We start from the raw sequence: 17,648 nt of genomic DNA on the forward strand, positions 1-17,648 counted from the left end.
CAAATGTTCCAGTTTCTGGATGAGACTTCTCACCTGTAAGCCTGTGATTGCTAAAATCATAGCGACAAACAAGACCCTCCACTCGTCAATCTAGTTACAGTCATGCAGCAGCCAAATGGGAAACAAGCAATAGTTCTTACATAACCTAGTATTACAGCAAATGTAGATAATAGGCGAGACATCGGAAGGAACACAACTTCAACAATATTGAAGGCAGGAAAAACTTTAGAAATATATATTTACTCCTCTATCTCATTGCAAATTTAGACCCTGATATCTCTCAGAGATTCTACGAGACTCCTGCTCCAATGCCATCTTGAGTCCAACGGAACCCACCGGAAATTGCTCCGGTTGCCCACAATTCCCAGGAGTTTCTGGGTGGATGTGTATCTGCCTCTTTCAAGGCAAATGACATGGAGAGGTCCTGGGGTAGAGTTAGGAATAGGGATTCCCTACCTGCTTCACTGGCTCGGTTGAACTACGGTGCAGAACTGGAAGCCAGTAAGCCTAGTGAGATGAAACACACTGACCTCTAGATGGGCAGAGGTGAGCCACACCAAGGGCATCCAGGTCAGGGAAATGGTCTGGATCTCTGTAGATTAGCCAATTAAAAAAAAATTAAATTGGGATTGGCTGCCCTTTAAAAATTCTTTCCTCTCTTTAAGAAGAGAGCGAGGGAGAAACCAAATAACTTCAGTCCGTAAGTGGGACTCCGAGCTCCCAGTGGCCTGTCACTTTAATTCACCGCTCCATTCCCACTCAGACCTCACCGTCCTCCGCCTCTTGCATTGTTCCATGGAAGCTCAGCATAAGCTCGAGGAACAGCACCTCATCTTTCGAGTAGGCACTCTACAGACCTCTGGACTCAACATAGAGTTTAACCATTTCAGATCATAACCTCAGCCCCTATCACATATATATATTTTCTTTTTTTTATCCACACTTTTTGTTTGGCCTTTTTTTCTTCCCTCCCACATGGCAGCTGTCCTTCAATTTGCCAGCGCAATTCACAATTAATCTAGAGCCATCCTTTATTCCTTAACCTGTCCCATTACCACCTCCTCTTGCCTTGAATATCTATTAATGTTTCTCAATGTCTCGTAATCTCTCCTGCTGTCTATCCTATCACTGACCTTCCCTTGTGTCCTTTCATCCCCTCCCCCTTTTCCCAGCCCCTAAACTTACTTTCCATTTCCTGCTTTTTTCCAGTTCTGACGACAGGTCTTCGACCTGAAACGTTAACTCTGTTTCTCTCTCCACGGATGCTGCCTGGCCTGCTGAGTGTTTCCAGCGTTTTCTGTTGTAACTGTAAATAACTGAAAATGACTTTAACATCAATTGTGGGGAAGTTACTTGAATGTATCATCGGAGGCAGAGCAACTGAGCAACTGGACAGGTATCAGCTGATCAAAGAGAGTCAGCATGGATTTGTGAAGGGTAGGTCAGTTTTGAATTTTTTGAGGAGGCCACTAGCATACTGGATAGCGGAGTGTCCATGGATGTTGTCCGTATGGAAGGTGATTGATAAGGTTCTGCACAGGAGATCTTTTTGAAAAAGAGTGCACGGAATTGGAGGTAACCTTATGACATGGGTCGGTAATTGGTTGGGATTAGGGATAAAGGGAATGACAAAGTACCACATAACAGATTTGTTAGCAAAATTAAAGCCCACGACCAAGAGTTTCTGCTTTGGGGCAATCGGCGATCCAGGCGCAAGTTGCGCTCAAAAGTGCACTCGTTTTGCGAAGTGAACTTTTCCGCTCAAACTGATTTGCATATCGGCAAACGTAAAATCTGCCATGAACCTGCGCAATCAGACAGCATTTTAGAATGTAATTTTAAAATAGTAATTTTTCATTAAAAATATTCCTTCATTTATTTAAGAGTGGTAACATGGGGCAGTTTTATTAATATAGCTGAAAACTCCATTTATCACAAAAAATAAGCATTTTATTCAGAGTGTCTAGTCCACCACTTGTGAGTATCCCAATTTTAAATAACTGAAATTGACTTTAAAAAACAATACAGAACCATTTACTAGTTACATTGGTGTACAGTAGTCAGTTGCTCAGTAAATTAAAAAAAAAATTCTAAGCTTTTAATAGGTGCTTCTTAGTGCCCTTGTGCCTAAAAAAAAGCTTAATTTTAAGAGCCTCCTCGAAGGCCTGTAAATGGGCGCAGTTAGCGGAAGCTCGCTATGGTGATTAATTCGATTTGGGATTGTGGTCACTTATGTGGGGGAGGCCGGCATCTAGTGCAATGTTTTTTAAACTGACACAAAAGAATCGCAGAAACTCGATGCGCTGGACGTAATTTGCACTTGAAATTCCTCAATCGTTTGCGCTGGTTTGGACGATTTCAGGCGAATTGCACTGGAAATACCATCGCAACCTAACGGACACATCAGGGCAATGGGATTAAATGGAGTGTGGCAGCATGGATACAAAATTGACTTAGGGACAGAAAGCAGAGAGTTGTGGTGGATGGTTGCTTTCAGACTGGAGGGAAGTATACAGTGGTGTTCCCCAGGGGTCAGTACTAGGGCCACTGGAGTGAAGGAGTGAGGGAGTAGTTAAAACGGAACGGCTCCATTTCCCGCTTCTCTTCCTGCCAATGCTCCATTCTAATGCCACTCATTTTGGGAAGCAGCCTGGATCCCGAAGACTAAGATAAGAATTTTTTTTTAATGGCCCAGAAATTCGGGTCAGGGGCTTCCCGTGGGTGTGAGCCTCCGACCTGCACTTACCTTGCGCGCCGGCTGTTGAGCTGTGGGCCCGCGTGGTAGTCTGATCCAGGGCCTGCTCCAACTGCCGGCGCGCAGTGCTTGCGTATCCTAGGGGCGCAGTTAGTTCGATGCATCCCCTGGGATCACGTGGGCCATGGAGAGCCAATGGTAGCAGGGAATGCTTCATTCATAAGTTTGGCAGGAAGAGCTGTCAAACCTATAAATACTATAAGCTGCAAAACATCACCAAAACTTCAAATAAATTTTTAAAAAACATCACATTTTTAAAATAACTATAAATTACATGAAATAACTATTTTAAACAATAATTTAAATTTTTGAAAAAATTAATTACATTTTCTAACGGGGCTAAAAATAAACTTACCTTTCTTTAAAGTATTTAAAAATAATAAACCTGTGGAAATTTTTTTTAATTTTAATTAATTCACCACTTACCTTGTTAAAAGCAGGCCTTGTGCCTGCTTTTTAAAAGTGTAACTGCTGGTTACTTACACTCCCGGAGAAACCTGGAAAAAAAACCGAAGTTCGATGCGCACGTGCTGCCTCTCCAGCGCATGCGTTCGACCACTGAACCCCTTCTTTCAGGGGAACGGGTGTGCCGGTTTCCCGCGCATGCGCAGTGCATGCACGAAACCGGCACTTTCGTTGGGCCGACGGGGAGTACCCCGTGCGTACTCAAGCGTTGGGACCCGAATTTCTGTAGATTAAATGGGTCCCCCTTCCACATAGAGTCAATGGAGTCCTTCTTACAGCTGTTGAGGGGGGAGCCTGACAGCACCCGGTTGATGAATATGGAGGATAAGTGACTTCTAATAATACAATAACCTGGAAAAGATGCCAAACGTCAGACTGACAGATTGAGTGGGAAATAGGGAACTGTATGACTGTACTTAGTGCTTCTCAAGTGTCCTGTTTGATCCCAGTCTATAATGATTCGACTGCATGCCACCTGCATACCTACTTGTCTCAAAGACACTAGAAAAAGGCACTAGGGGGTGAAGCAACCAAAAATAGTAAGAGAGTACGGCAAGAATGATTGTAATTCTACCCACTGCTATCGTCATTGCCAGGGTGTCCTAACATTCTCATGGGGTAGATTTTAACTTTCACCACCGGGCAGAAAACTGGTGGTATACGATCAACCGCCTGTTATCCACCACGGTCGAATTTTCTTTCGACTGTGCTCCGCTACCACTAGTTTGCCGTCGGTAGTGAAAGTTAAAATTTCTACCCCCGGGGTGGATTTTCAACTTACCACCCGGCCGTAAAGCTGGTGTAACAGGAACGGCTTGCTATGGAAATGAAAATCAAGCTGTTTCTATAGCGGCCAGCCGATCCGCAATTTCAGGCTAATGCCCGGGCGGTACCAACACTGTTAGGACTCACTACTGTTTATTCAGATGCATTTGTCCACTGTTTTCACAGGCTAACCCCTTGTGCTGATGTCTGATTTATTGTACAATGTTACGTCATGGCATACCAATCTCTGATTTCAAGGTACTTAGTTGGTTGGCTCCCTCAAGCCATTTGACAAGTATCCTTGTGAGACTGCATTTGAGCCTGTAATGAAATGTAAGGTGCAAACGTATTGCCATGGAAGTAGAAATCAAATGATGCAGTTTGAATCTGGAGTCACAGAGGTCAATTAGCAATTAATTTGCTAATTGCATCCACCCTAATGAATGCATTCAATTAGATTAAGTGAATGATGGAATGGAAACCAGCCTGCTGACGGGATCATTTCAATATAGTAGCCTAGATTTTCCAGTGTACGTGCAGTTTAATCATGAGTACTTAAAAACAAGTGCAGAGCTCACCTATAGTGTAGTAAGGTGATTGCGTGCAATTTTTCATTGTCAGTTCATTATCATAAGTACATATAGCTCCAGGTTCAGCTTTGGACATGTACAGGGATTTAGCCTAATAGATAGACTGACAAACTGCAATTCAGGTGAAATTTAAAGGGACATCTTTTTATTTTTAGGCAGTCCCTCGGAACAGAGGATGACTTGCTTCCACATTAAAAATGAGTTCGCAGGTGACTGATGAGTCCAATGTGGGACCTACAGTCTCTGTCACAGGTGGGGCAGACGGTGGTTGAAGGGACGGGTGAGTTGGGTGCTTGGGTTGACGTGCGCTTCTTGCGCTGCCTGTGCTTGGTTTCCGCTTGCTCCCGGCGAAGAGGCTCGAGGTGTTCGGCACCTTCCCGGATGCTTCTCCTTCACTTTGTGCGGTCTTGGGCCAGGGATTCCCAGGTGTTGGTGGGAATGTTACACTTTTTCAAGGAGGCTTTGAGGGTGTCCTTGATGCGTTTCCCCTGCCCACCTGGGGCTCTCTTGCCAAGCCGGAGCTCCGAGTAGAGCGCTTGTTTTGGGAGTCTCGTATCGGGCATGCGGACAATGTGACCCGTCCATCGGAGCAGATCGAGCGTGGTCAAAGCTTCGATGCTGGGGATGTTGGCCTGAGCAAGAACACTGACGTTGGTGCACCTATCCTGCCAATGGATTTGCAGGATCTTGCGGAGGCAGCATTGGTGGTACCTCTCCAGTGCTTTGAGGTGCCTGCTGTACATGGTCCATGTCTCTGAGTCATACAGGAAGGCGGGTATCACTGCTGCCCTGTAGCCCTCGCAATTTAATGGGAGAAAAGAGGCAAAAATAAATCTTCCAAAAGCTTTGCCAAGGCTGAAGGGGTGAGGAGGGTACGGAATGACAGGCAAGACTGAAATGAAAAACAATCCAATGTGCAGGCAGGATATCTGCAGGCAAGTGACAGAGCAGCCCAGCATCTATCCCACGTTTGACGACTGCTGAAGGGCATGATCCCCCATACGTCACCACTGCAGCACGCTGCAAAGATATGGAGGCAGATTCAGCGCTGCAGCTGACCGCTACTGTCACAGGCAGTGCCCATCCTGTGCTGCGTATTCTCACAGATATCCTGGCAGCGCATGGCACAGTTCTGCAGCTGGCTCACTGCTGATCCAGCAGTGAAGAACGTTCCCCATAGTCGTTGCCAGTAGATGTGAATTGGTTGCTGGCAGCTTGACGGGTGTGTTGGCTCTCACATTTTGGTATGGCTTTGGGCATTTATCCTCAGAAGTTATTTCAAAAATAAACAAGTTGTTTATTTGTAATGTTGTTTCTTTTTAAAACAAAGTGGCCCCAAAATTCCACGGGTGGTGATCCCTGGCAGTTGAGATCTTGCCCGGTGGTGCCCCCCAACATTGACCCTGCCAGGGTTTGTTCAGGTATATGTATGTAACATTGTGGGGGGTTAATCTAGGTGTGTTGGTGTGGACTATATGAAAATGATACATACACATCTAAGAATAGAAGAACATTTGGAGTGAGACAAAGCCAATCATTTCTTGCAAGGAGATTACAGTGTGTGTTTTTATTACTGTGGCAGATTCCAATGCTTGTCCTTGGAAGGAGGCACAATTATGGCTAAATTAACTTTTAACAGTTTTTTGATTTGCCATCTTGTTTTCTTGCCTTTTATTGTTCCAGATCCACCTCCGAGCAATATCAGAGCTATATAAAGCCCATACATTTGGGCTTTTTGCTTTTCAGTTCCTTTTGGGGCTCAGCTATTCCTTCATCTATTCCGTTCTTATTCATTTCTTTCCTGCTTTTATTTATACACATAATTCGTTCCAGCTGGGAGCACGCTAACTTATGTATTTCCCTCTTCCCTTCCTATTTATTCCTTCACTCTAGCTGAAGCCCTTCATACTTCTTTCTTTCTCTCCAAACATTGGCCACCGTTTACCACCAGCAGTGCCCCAAAGTTAAGAGCCCAATCTATAAACTCGCTGAGAAACTCCAAGAAGAGATCCAAATAGCTAAAATATATTAATAGACATGTGGCTGTGCATTCTTCCTGATGTCGCACTTCTTATCCGTCTTTCGGATGAGACATTAAACCAAGGCCCCGTCTGCCCTCTCAGGTAGACATAAAAGATCACATGGCATTATTCCTCCTAGTGAATATTTATTCCTCAATTAACACCTAAAAAAGATGATCTGGTCATTTGTTTTATTGCTGTTTGTTGGAACCTTGCTGTGCACATTTCCTACATTACAACTGTGACTACATTTCAAAAAAGTATTTCATTGGTTGTAAAGCGCTTTGGGATGTCTTGAGGCCATGAAAGGTGCTATATAAATGTAAGTCTTTCTTTACTTCCTGTGTAACAATTTGGTGCCATTTTTTCTAACCAAGGAATAACACTGTAATGCTTTGTTAACACTTTAACTTAAGGTTTTTATTTATCATGCCACTTATTGCTTGGTCCTTCCTCATCCTCCCAGCTCTGTGTTGCATCTCCCAACTCGCGTTGTGCTGTTAACGCCGCTTTCATTCTCTCAGCAGTAATCAGAAGGCCTGCCCACAAATTCCCACTGGGGAACAGTTTAAGTTTTTCTTCAGCCCAGCTGGTCTTGCTTCCAGTTTGGAAAGAGACAGGGATAGGAATGCGGGGAGCGACGGAGAGATGGCGAGGAGATTGGGGGAGATAGAGACACGGCTGGAGAGTGCGAGATATCATGAAACAGAAACAGAGAGACTGGGATAGAGACACATAGACAGCCTAGAGGGACAAAATGTGAGACATATAAAAATCAACGGGAGATCAGAAGATTCACCACGAGCAATTGGTATTATATAAGAACGCTGTTACATGGTATAATGTTACTGGCATTATAAAACAACTGACTTACCATGAGCAACCATGGCGATCTGCTAGTAGTCTAAATCTTGCCAATTGCTGTTCACAAACTTTATTTCCTGTTGTCATGATTTTTGGTTACACTGTTATGTCAACATTTAATATTGAAATGCCCTATGCAATCACACAATTGATTTTCCCTATGTAAACAGTTGCTTGTCACTGTTGGTTGGCGAACCAATTGAACAGGGGAAGCAAACCCTGTGAGCAGCAATAACTGTTATCATGGTTCCTTTGTTGATTGTAAACAATCTCTTAGAAAAGAAAATCGATTTATTTTTTAGTCAATCATCTTTTTGGTTATATAAATATTCGGTTAAAAATAGTAGACATGAGTAAAGTACTGCTCTGAGTTTTTATTCTGTCCAAATATGGGGGAACTGGGATTAGCAGGGGGAAAATAAAACATATTTATTTGTTGAGGGCTATCTTGAAAAATCGAGCAGAATTGTGTGGGGGAGGGGGGGGGAAGAGCAGCAGTCAGACCTGAACTCACATTCAGGACGAGGGTTAGTTATTGATGGGAATTTTCTCTAAAAAGCACATGAGTGTTCTCCTTTACTTCAAAGGAAATGCATCTCGCTCAGACTGAGATGCAGCGGCAACAGAATGGTGCTCAACAGAAATCAAAGCTTACAGAAATCACAGACTCCTAGCAGTTCTGACTGATTTATAAGCCCTGTAATTGACAGTAATCAATGGATTGAGCCAGACAGATCTTGATAGTGCAGATTACTAACCTGAAGAAGCCATAGCTCCTTCCGACACACATCCAAGGTAAATAATTAATATGGTTCCCTGTCAGTTGTACAAGATTTTAGATTGATCTTATTTTTGTAAAATCGTACAGAACTGTATGTGGTGTTCTTATTTTCCTCTGCCCCTTAATTATTAACGAAGGTGAAGAAGAATTCTTCCCTACTGATTTTAATTTTCTTATATGTTATCTAAATCATGGTTGCTATTGTAGTGGCTGAAACGTTGCACCATGTCATTCTACTGGGGAGGTTGTACTGTGTGCAAACTATCACCGTTAGGGAAAGCATAGTCTACAGCCGGAATTGTTTGCAGAATGCACTTGGTGAGGTGGTAATGAACACTTTCAGCTGTGTCAGCTTTACTCTGTTGGCAGCACTCTTGCCTCTGGGTTGGTAGTTAGTGGGTTCAGAACCCCACTTCAGGACTTGAACACATAGGCCCTGAATTTCCTCGGGAGTTTTCCAGATCTCCCTCCGTAGTGGCAGTCTAGATTATGGCACTGAATTTCCAGGAGAGTTGTCCCGATCTCCCACCAAAGTTACAGGAGATTGGGACAAATCCAGTGAAAGCTTAAGGCTGCCACTCCAGTTAAATACTGAGGTAATTCTTCAAATGAGATTTTGAACCAAAGCCCCTATCTACCTATTTCAATGGATGTTAAAGAACCCATGACACTATATGGAGAAGAGTACAGGGCTGTTCTACCCAATATACCTTCCTCAGCTGCATCACAAAAACTAGCAGATTAACTGGTCATTCATCTCATTATTGTTTGTGGAATTTTGCAGTGTGCAAACTGGCTGCTGTGTTTGTTCATATAACAGCCATGACAATTTATTGTAAGTTAAATGCATTTGAGAAATGTCTTACATAAATTCTCCTCATGGTGCTTGATCATGGAAATGGAGGCAGAAGGCTTGGTTCGGTAGGCCATTCAACTGGAGTTCCAGATAGTAACATTTAAAAAGTTGCTTGTATCCAACTTTTATTCAGTTAAAATTTAGCACTATGAAAGTTCCACTGTGGAGACAAAGGACAAGGAGTAGGAAGATACCAAGAAGAAAGAAATAATTTGAATTAATATAGCGCCTTTCACAACATCAGGATGTTCCAAAGGATATCATAACCACTGAAGGACCACTGTGGGGTGCATAGCAAATTTGTACACATCAGGTCCGACAAACAGCAATGGGATAAATTACTAGATGATCTGGTTTTATTTCAGTGATTGTGGTTGAAGTTTTTTTAAAATAGAGTCACGGGGTGCAGGCTTTGCTGGCAAGGCCAGCATTTATAGTCCATCCCTAATTGCCCTTGAGAAGGTGGTGGGGAGCCGCCTTCTTGAACCGCTGCAGTCCGTGTGGTGAAGATACTCCCACAGTGCTGTTAGGGAGGGAATTCCAGGATTTTGACTCAGCGACGATGATGGAATGGTGATATATTGCCAAGTCAAGCTGGTGTGTGACTTGGAAGGCAATTTGGAGTCAGTGGTGTTCCCATGCGACTGCTGCCCTTGTAGTTCTAAAAGAAAAGAAAGACTTGCATTTATACAACGCCTTTCATGACCACCAGACATCTCAAAGAACAGTACAACCAATGAAGTGGAGTCACTGTTGTAATGTGGAAAAACACAGCAGCCAATTTGCGTACAGCAAGGCCCCAAAAAATGTGGTGATAACCAGATAATCAGTTTTTGTTATGTTGGTTGCGGGATAAGTATTGGACAGGACTGCTCTTCTTCAAAATAGTGCCATGGGATCATTTGAGAGAGCAGTCAGAGCCTCAATTTAATGGCCCAGAAATTCGGGTCTCCACGGGTGAGTACGCACGGAGTACTCACCCGTATGCCCAATGGAAGTACCGGTTTCCTGCATGCACTGCGCATGCGCGGGAAACCGGCACTTCCGTTCCTCTGAAAGCAGGGGTTCAGAGTTCGAACGCATGCGCGGGAGAGGCTGCGCATGCGCATCGAACTTAGTTTTTTTTTGCAGGTTTTCCCGGGAGGGTAAGTCTGCAGAATTTACACATTTAAAAAGCAGGCGTAAGGCCTGCTTTTTACAAGGTAAGTGGTGAATTAATTAAAATTAAAACATTTTTCCTACAGGTTTATTATTTTTAAATACTTTAAAGAAAGGTAAGTTTATTTTTAGCCCTGTTAGAAAATTTAAAAAAAAATTCAAAAATTTAAATTATTGTTTAAAATAGTTATTTCATGTCATTTATAGTTTATTTAAAAAATGTGATTTAAAAAAAAATTATTTGAAGATTTAGTGATGTTTTGGGGCCGTAGTATTTATAAGTTTTGACAGCTCTTCCTGTCAAACTTATGAATGGAGCATTCCCTGTTCCGATTGGCTCTCCATGGCCCACGTGATCCCAGGGGACACTGCACCCCTGGGATACGCAAGCACTGCGTGCCAGCAGCTGGAGCAGGCCCAGGATCAGAATTCCACAGGGGCCCACTGCTCAACGGCCGGCGCGCAAGTTAAGTGCAGGTCGAGGGCTTACACCCGCGGGAAGCCCCCGACCCGAATTTCTGGGCCAATGTCTCATCTGAAAGGTGACACCTCCACCAGTGCAGCACTCCCTCAGCACTGCACTGGAGTGTCTGCCTAGCTTTATGTACTTCAAGTTCCTGGAGTGGGAACTGAACCCACAACCTTCTAACTCAGAGGCAAATGTGCTACCGACCGAGCCACAGCTGACACTAGGTGAAAGAGGTCGTGGGTTTGGGAGGTGCTGCCGAAGAAGCCTTGGCGAGTTGATGCAGTGCATCTTGTAGATGGTACACACTGCAGCCACTGTGTACCAGTGGTGGAGAAAGTTAATATTTAAGGTGATGGATGGGGTGCCAATCAAGCAGGCTGTTTGTTCTAGATGGTGTTGAGCTTCTTATGTGTTGTTGGAGCTGCACTCATCCAGGCAAGTGGAGAGTATTCCAGCACATTCATGACTTGTGCCTTCTGGGTGGTGGAAAGACTTGGGGAGGTTAGTCACTCGCCACAGAATACCTAGCTTCTGATCTGCTCTTGTAGCCACAGTATTTCTGTGGCTGGTCCAGTTAAGTTTCTGGTCAATGCTGACCTCCAGGATGTTGATGGTGGGGGATTCAGTGATGGTAATGTCATTGAATGTCAAGGGGCAGTGGTTAAACTCTTACTTGTTGGAAATAGTCATTGCCTGGCACCTGTGTGGCACGAATGCTACCTGCCACTTATCAGCCCAAGCCTGCATGTTGTCCGGTTCTTGCTGCGTGTGGGCATGGACTGCTTCATTATTTGAGGAGTGTGCAATCATCAGTGAACATCCCTACCTCTGACCTTATGATGGAGGGAAGTTCAGAATCTTGAGACGATGCCCCCTAGTTCTAGACTTTTCAGCCAGGGAAAATAACCTCTCAGCACCTACCCTGTCAACCCCCCTCAGAATTTTATATGTTTCAATGAGATCACCTCTCATTCTTCTAAACTCCAGAGAGTATAGGCCCAATCTACTCATCTCTCCTCATAGGAAAGCCCTTTCATCCTAGGGATCAATCTAATATGATGACACCTTCCATCACTTTGCTGATGATTGAGAGGAGGTGGATGGATGGTAATTGGCTGGATTGGATTTGTCTTGCTTTTTGAGGACAGGACATACCTGGGCAATTTTCCACTTTGTTGGATGGATGTCAGTGTTGTAGCTGCACTGGAATAGCTTGGCTAGAGGCGAGGTTCGTTCTGGAGCACATGTCTTCAGCACTGTAGTCGGGATGTTGTCGGGGCCCATAGCCTTTCCTAGGCTCAACCATTTTTACTGTAGTGATAAATGTTTACCATCAGGAGGGCTACCCTATTCTTCTTCAATAGTACCATGGGATTTATTACACCTGAGAGGGCAGATGTGGTCTTGATTTACTGCCTCATCTGAAAAACAGCACCTGTGACAGTGCAGTACTCCCTCAGCACTGCACTGAAGTGTCAGTTCAAACCCACAGCCTTCCGACTACGAAAGTTGTGCTTGCAGGGAGTGCGTTGTGGGTCGCAGCCCCTAGTTTTCCATCCATTACTTTTTATTGACGGAAAATCGGAGGCTCTACAACCACAATTTTCTATAATGTACTCCCTGTGAGCGCTGTTCCTCACTGGGAGCACAGAATTGGCCTGAAAGATCACCGATGGGCTAAATTACAATGTAATACATGCTGCTCTGGAGAAAGTCATCTCTTTAACAAGTAAAGTTATATATCTAATACATTTCAAAAATATTTATTCCAACTGACGGCTATATCTACTGTATAAATGGAGCAATGTCGAAGGTAGAGGCTTTGCAGCTCTCCCAGTGGTGTTGAACCTCATAGACCAAGCAGGCCTATGTTATGTTATTTGGAGCTGTACTTCCCTCCACTATACCATCCAATTATGATCACTAAAGTGTGGCAGGAAAAATGGGCGGTGGGTGGGGGGGAGTGGTTGCGCGGGAGGACCTACTGCCAATGTAGTGGTTACTATACTGAATTCATAAACAAGCGATTCAATAAATCTAGTAATTTGTGGCTTAGTACCAAAAGAAAATCCATGGCAGCTACCAATTTGTCATAAAAACCCAACTAGTTGACTGAACCTACCACACCTACCAGGCAGCCTACATGTGGCTCCAGTCCCACACTATGTGCTTGGGTCTTAATGCCTTTGGACATGGCCTGGCAAGCCTCACAATCACCAGGATAACTAGGGGAATAAATGTGGCCTTGCCAGGGTTGTCTACATCCTAAAAATAAAGAAATTATACTAATTTTGTGATTTCTGCAGGAAATTTGTTTTTGCAGGGAAACTACTTAATTTTTGAGTAGCGTTTGTAGCATTTTTAGTGACTGTTGTAGCAAATAATGGAAATGGTAGATAGTTAAACTGACCATGGGGAGAGGACTGGGTGAAACAAAAATCGAATGCTGGAACTGGGAAGAAATGCAAAATTTAAAAGGGAAATTAAAGCACGTAAGGAGGCAATAAGAATAATGATGGAGCATATACTGTCTCACTTTGTTTATTTCATACATCCTTTGGATCCTTCGCTCTATCCCTAACTGAGAGTTGAAGACTAGTCCCTGGCAGTTGTGCTTGAGTCTGCTGTTAGGAGGTACCTGAATGAAAAGGTTCAAAATCCCATCTGAATTTTCTTTCTTCCCTCCCCTCGTTTCCCCCCCACCCCTCCCCACTGTAGGCAAATAACTGATCTTCACTCTGCACGTTCTTGCTGGCTCATCGGGAATTCACTGTATTGGGAATGAGAGCCCACGTGTAATACCTAACTCCTACAGAAGCATTAAGGAAAAGCCAAATGACTAGAATGTAACCTTTCACATTGTGCACGAAGTGCTAAAATTGTAGATTAATTCACAACATGAATCAAGGATAATCAGGTATATAGTTGAGACTGAAACAAAATTAGCATTGGAGTGATTCCAATTAAGTTATGAGTAGAAAGATTGAATATAAATCATTAGTTACATGCTGAATTTAAAGGGCTGAATTATAATACAAAGGGATGGATGTTTGGTAAAGCCTTTTAAAACATACCCGCTCATGCATTTTCATTGACTAAATTCCAACGTGCAAAGGGCAGGAAAAATGTACCTTGCCTCGGGCAGGAAGACATTCAAATGCACAGTTGTGCTCATGTTTACAATGGAAGAGCAAAGTACAGATAGAATGAAATTACAAATTAAAGAGTTCCTAATTTTTTATTAATTAACAAAATTGAAATACATTGAGGTCGATTTTTGCCAGCTCCTTTAAGCGTTAAAGAGCCTCCAAGGTGGCCAAGATGGGGTCTTGAGCTGAAACTAAGAATTAGCCTGCGTTTAGTGCAAGACGCCATCTTGGTAAAGGCATTGAAGCGCGTGCTATGAGCGGCCGCCCAGAGGATTGCCACTTAAATTGCCTGCTAGTGCTCATTAACAAGGCTGCACAGCATTTTGGTGGATGGCACTTGACCTAACGACCTCTCCGAACAGCGACCAGCTGAATAGGAGTAAACAAGTCATTGCTGAGTATTTCCAGCGCTACTTAAAGGCATAGTCACCTTTTACTGTTCACTTGCTGCTAGAGGTTTGAAGAGAACATCTGAAACACATTGGGGACTTTCTGGGACACCTTATCAAGATCTCACCAACACTCTATCAACATTTATTCCAGAAATTCACTGAGGACTTCACCTGAAAAGAGTAAGTGCCTTGCTACTCTACCTTATTGGACACCTTACACCTCACCAGGAGAAAGGGAGTGCTTGTTCATGGGCATCTTACTAGGGGTCCTCCTTGGTCTTCAGGAGGAATGGGAGGAGGACATGAAGCCAGGCAGCTGCTGCAGGAGAGAGGGACTGGAGGGCGAGGTGGACTCCTTCCCCCACAGGTATAGGACATCCCTCATCCTCTGTGTTATATCCGTGTATCTTAATGTTGTGTCCTTCAATAATCAAACAAAGACTGCAGGGAACGATCAACAGGTGTTTACTGAATGAGGGTTCAAACTGCAGCTGACTGTACAGATCACTACTCAGGGTTTATATACAGGTGTGGTCACTGCCGGTACTACAGGATACAGGAGCTGTAAAAAGTAGTTCTTCCCCTTAAAGGTACATACATTACATAAGAACATAAGAACATAAGAAATAGGAGCAGGAGTAGGCCAATCGGCCCCTCGAGCCTGCTCCGCCATTCAATAAGATCATGGCTGATCTGATCCTAACCACCAATCCACTATCGCAGAACCATCTGCTGAATCTAACAGAATTAGACACACGAAATAGGAGCAGGATCAGGCTACACGGCCCCTGGGCCCGCTCCGCTACCCACAGGGCCATGTCCGATCCGAACCTAGACTCATGTCCAAATTCCTGCCCGCTCCCCGTAACCCTTAATTCCCTTTACTTCTAGGAAACTGTCTATTTCTGTTTTAAATTTATGTAATGATGTAGCTTCTACAGCTTTTTGGGGCAGCATATTCCATGGACCTACCACCCTCAGTGAAGTAGTTCCTCCTCATCTCAGTTTTGAAAGAGCAGCCCCTTATTCTAAGACTATGCCCCCTAGTTCTAGTTTCACCCATCATCGGGAATATCCTCCCTGCATCCACCCGATCCAACCCCTTCACAACCTTATATGTTTCAATAAGATCGCCTCTCATTCTTCTGAACTCCAATGAGTAGAGTCCCAATCTACTCAACCTCTCCTCATATGTCCATCCCCTCATCCCCAGGACTAACCGAGTGAACCTTCTTTGTACTGACTCGAGAGCAAGTATGTCTTTTCTTAAGTATGGACACCAAAACTGTATGCAGTATTCCAGGTGCGGTTTCACCAATACCTTGTACAACTGAAGCAATACCTCCCTATTTTTATATTCTATCCCCCTAGCAATGAAAGCCAACATTCCATTGGCCTTCTTAATCACTTGCTGCACCTGCATACTAACCTTTTGAGTTTCGTGCACCAGGACCCCCAGATCCCTTTGTACTTCAGTACTTTCCAGTTTCTTGCCATTAAGATAATAACTTGATCTACGATTATTCCTGCCAAATTGCATAACCTCACACTTTCCAGTATTGTATTCCATCTGCCAAATCTCTGCCCACTTACTTAGCCTGTCTATGTCCCCTTGCAGGTTTTTTATGTCCTCCTCACTCACTACTTTCCCTCCCATCTTAGTATCATCTGCAAACTTTGATATGTTACACTCGGTCCCCTCCTCCAAATCGTTAATATAGATTGTAAAGAGTTGGGGATGCAGCACTGACCCCTGCGGAACACCACTAGTTACTGATTGCCAGTCTGAGAATGAACCATTTATCCCAACTCTCTGCCTTCTGTTAGATAGCCAATCCTCTATCCATGCCAGAATATTACCCCCAATCCCGTGATTTTTTATCTTAAGCAATAATCTTTTGTGTGGCACCTTGTCAAATGCCTTTTGGAAGTCTAAATACACTATGTCCACTGGTTCCCCTTTATCCACCCTATATGTTACTTCCTCAAAGAACTCCAGCAAATTTGTCAAACATGACTTCCCCTTCATAAAACTATGCTGACTTTGTCCTATTAAATTATGATTATCCAAATGTCCTGTTACTGTCTCCTTAATAATGGACTCCAAAATTTTACCTACCACAGATGTTAGGCTAACCGGTCTATAGTTTCCAGCCTTCTGTCTACTGCCGTTTTTAAATAAGGGTGTTATATTAGCAGTTTTCCAGTCTGCCGGGACCTTTGCTAAGTCCAGGGAGTTTTGGAAAATTATTACCAATGCATCCACAATCCCTACCGCCACTTCCCTCAAGACCCTAGGATGTAAGCCATCCGGTCCAGGTGATTTATCCGCCTTGAGTCCCATTATTTTACCGAGTACCACTTCCTTAGTGATTTTGATCGTGTTTAGCTCCTCCCCCCCCATAGCCCCCTGTTTGTCCAGTGTTGGGATATTCTTAGTGTCCTCTACTGTAAAGACTGATACAAAATATTCATTCAGTGTTTTTGCCATCTCCATATTTCCCACCATTAATTTCCCGGCCTCATCCTCTAAGGGACCAACATTTACTTTAGCCACCCTTTTTCTTTTTATATAACTATAAAAACTCTTACTATCTGTTTTTATATTTTTTGCTAATTTACTTTCATAATCCATCTTTCCTTTCTTAATCAATCTTTTTGTTATTTTTTGCTGTCTTTTAAAATTTTCCCAATCCTCTATCCTCCCACTAGATTTGGCTACCTTATATGTTTTTAGTCGAATACTATCCTTAATTTCTTTACTTAGCCACAGATGGCTGTCTTTTCTTTTACACCCTTTTCTTCTCAGTGGAATATATTTTTTTTGGAAGTTGTAAAATAAATCCTTCAATGTACACCACTGATCATGTATTGTCTTACCCTTTAATCTATTTTCCCAATCCACTCTACTCAATTCCGCTCTCATACCTTCATAGTCTCCTTTATTCAAGCTTAGCACGCTTGTTTGCGATCCAACCTTCTCACCCTCTAATTGAATATGGAATTCAACCATGCTATGGTCACTCATTCCAAGGGGATCCTTTACTAGGACATTTTTAATTAATCCTATCTCGTTACACAGGACCAGATCTAAGGTTGCTTGCCCCCTGGTCGGTTCAGTTACATACTGCTCAAGAAACCCATCCCTAATACACTCAATGAACTCATCCTCAAGGCAGCCCTGCCCAATTTGATTTGTCCAATTAATATGATAGTTAAAATCCCCCATAATTATAGATGTTCCCTTATTACAAGCCTCAACTATTTCCTGATTGAAACTCCGTCCAACAGACTTGCAAATGTTTGGAGGCCTATAGACTACGCACACTAGTGTTTTTTTCCCCTTATTATTCCTTACCTCCACCCAAACTGTTTCATTATCC

General features: G+C 43.4%; 1 long non-coding RNA gene across 1 annotated transcript; it reads right to left on the reverse strand.

The window, feature by feature from the left end:
• Positions 1-6,990: 6,990 nt before the first annotated feature.
• Positions 6,991-7,555, reverse strand: LOC147109131 (uncharacterized). The gene is made up of 2 exons (XR_015080413.1): positions 7,471-7,555; positions 6,991-7,340 (listed from the first exon to the last, which is right to left on the reverse strand). It is a non-coding gene; the product is annotated as an uncharacterized LOC147109131 (long non-coding RNA).
• Positions 7,556-17,648: the final 10,093 nt, after the last annotated feature.

Source organism: Somniosus microcephalus, chromosome 12, assembly GCF_052327205.1.
Source record: "Somniosus microcephalus isolate GS21.2 chromosome 12, FLI_Smic_1.0, whole genome shotgun sequence".
In the NCBI taxonomy this organism is placed as follows: Eukaryota; Metazoa; Chordata; class Chondrichthyes; order Squaliformes; family Somniosidae; genus Somniosus; species Somniosus microcephalus.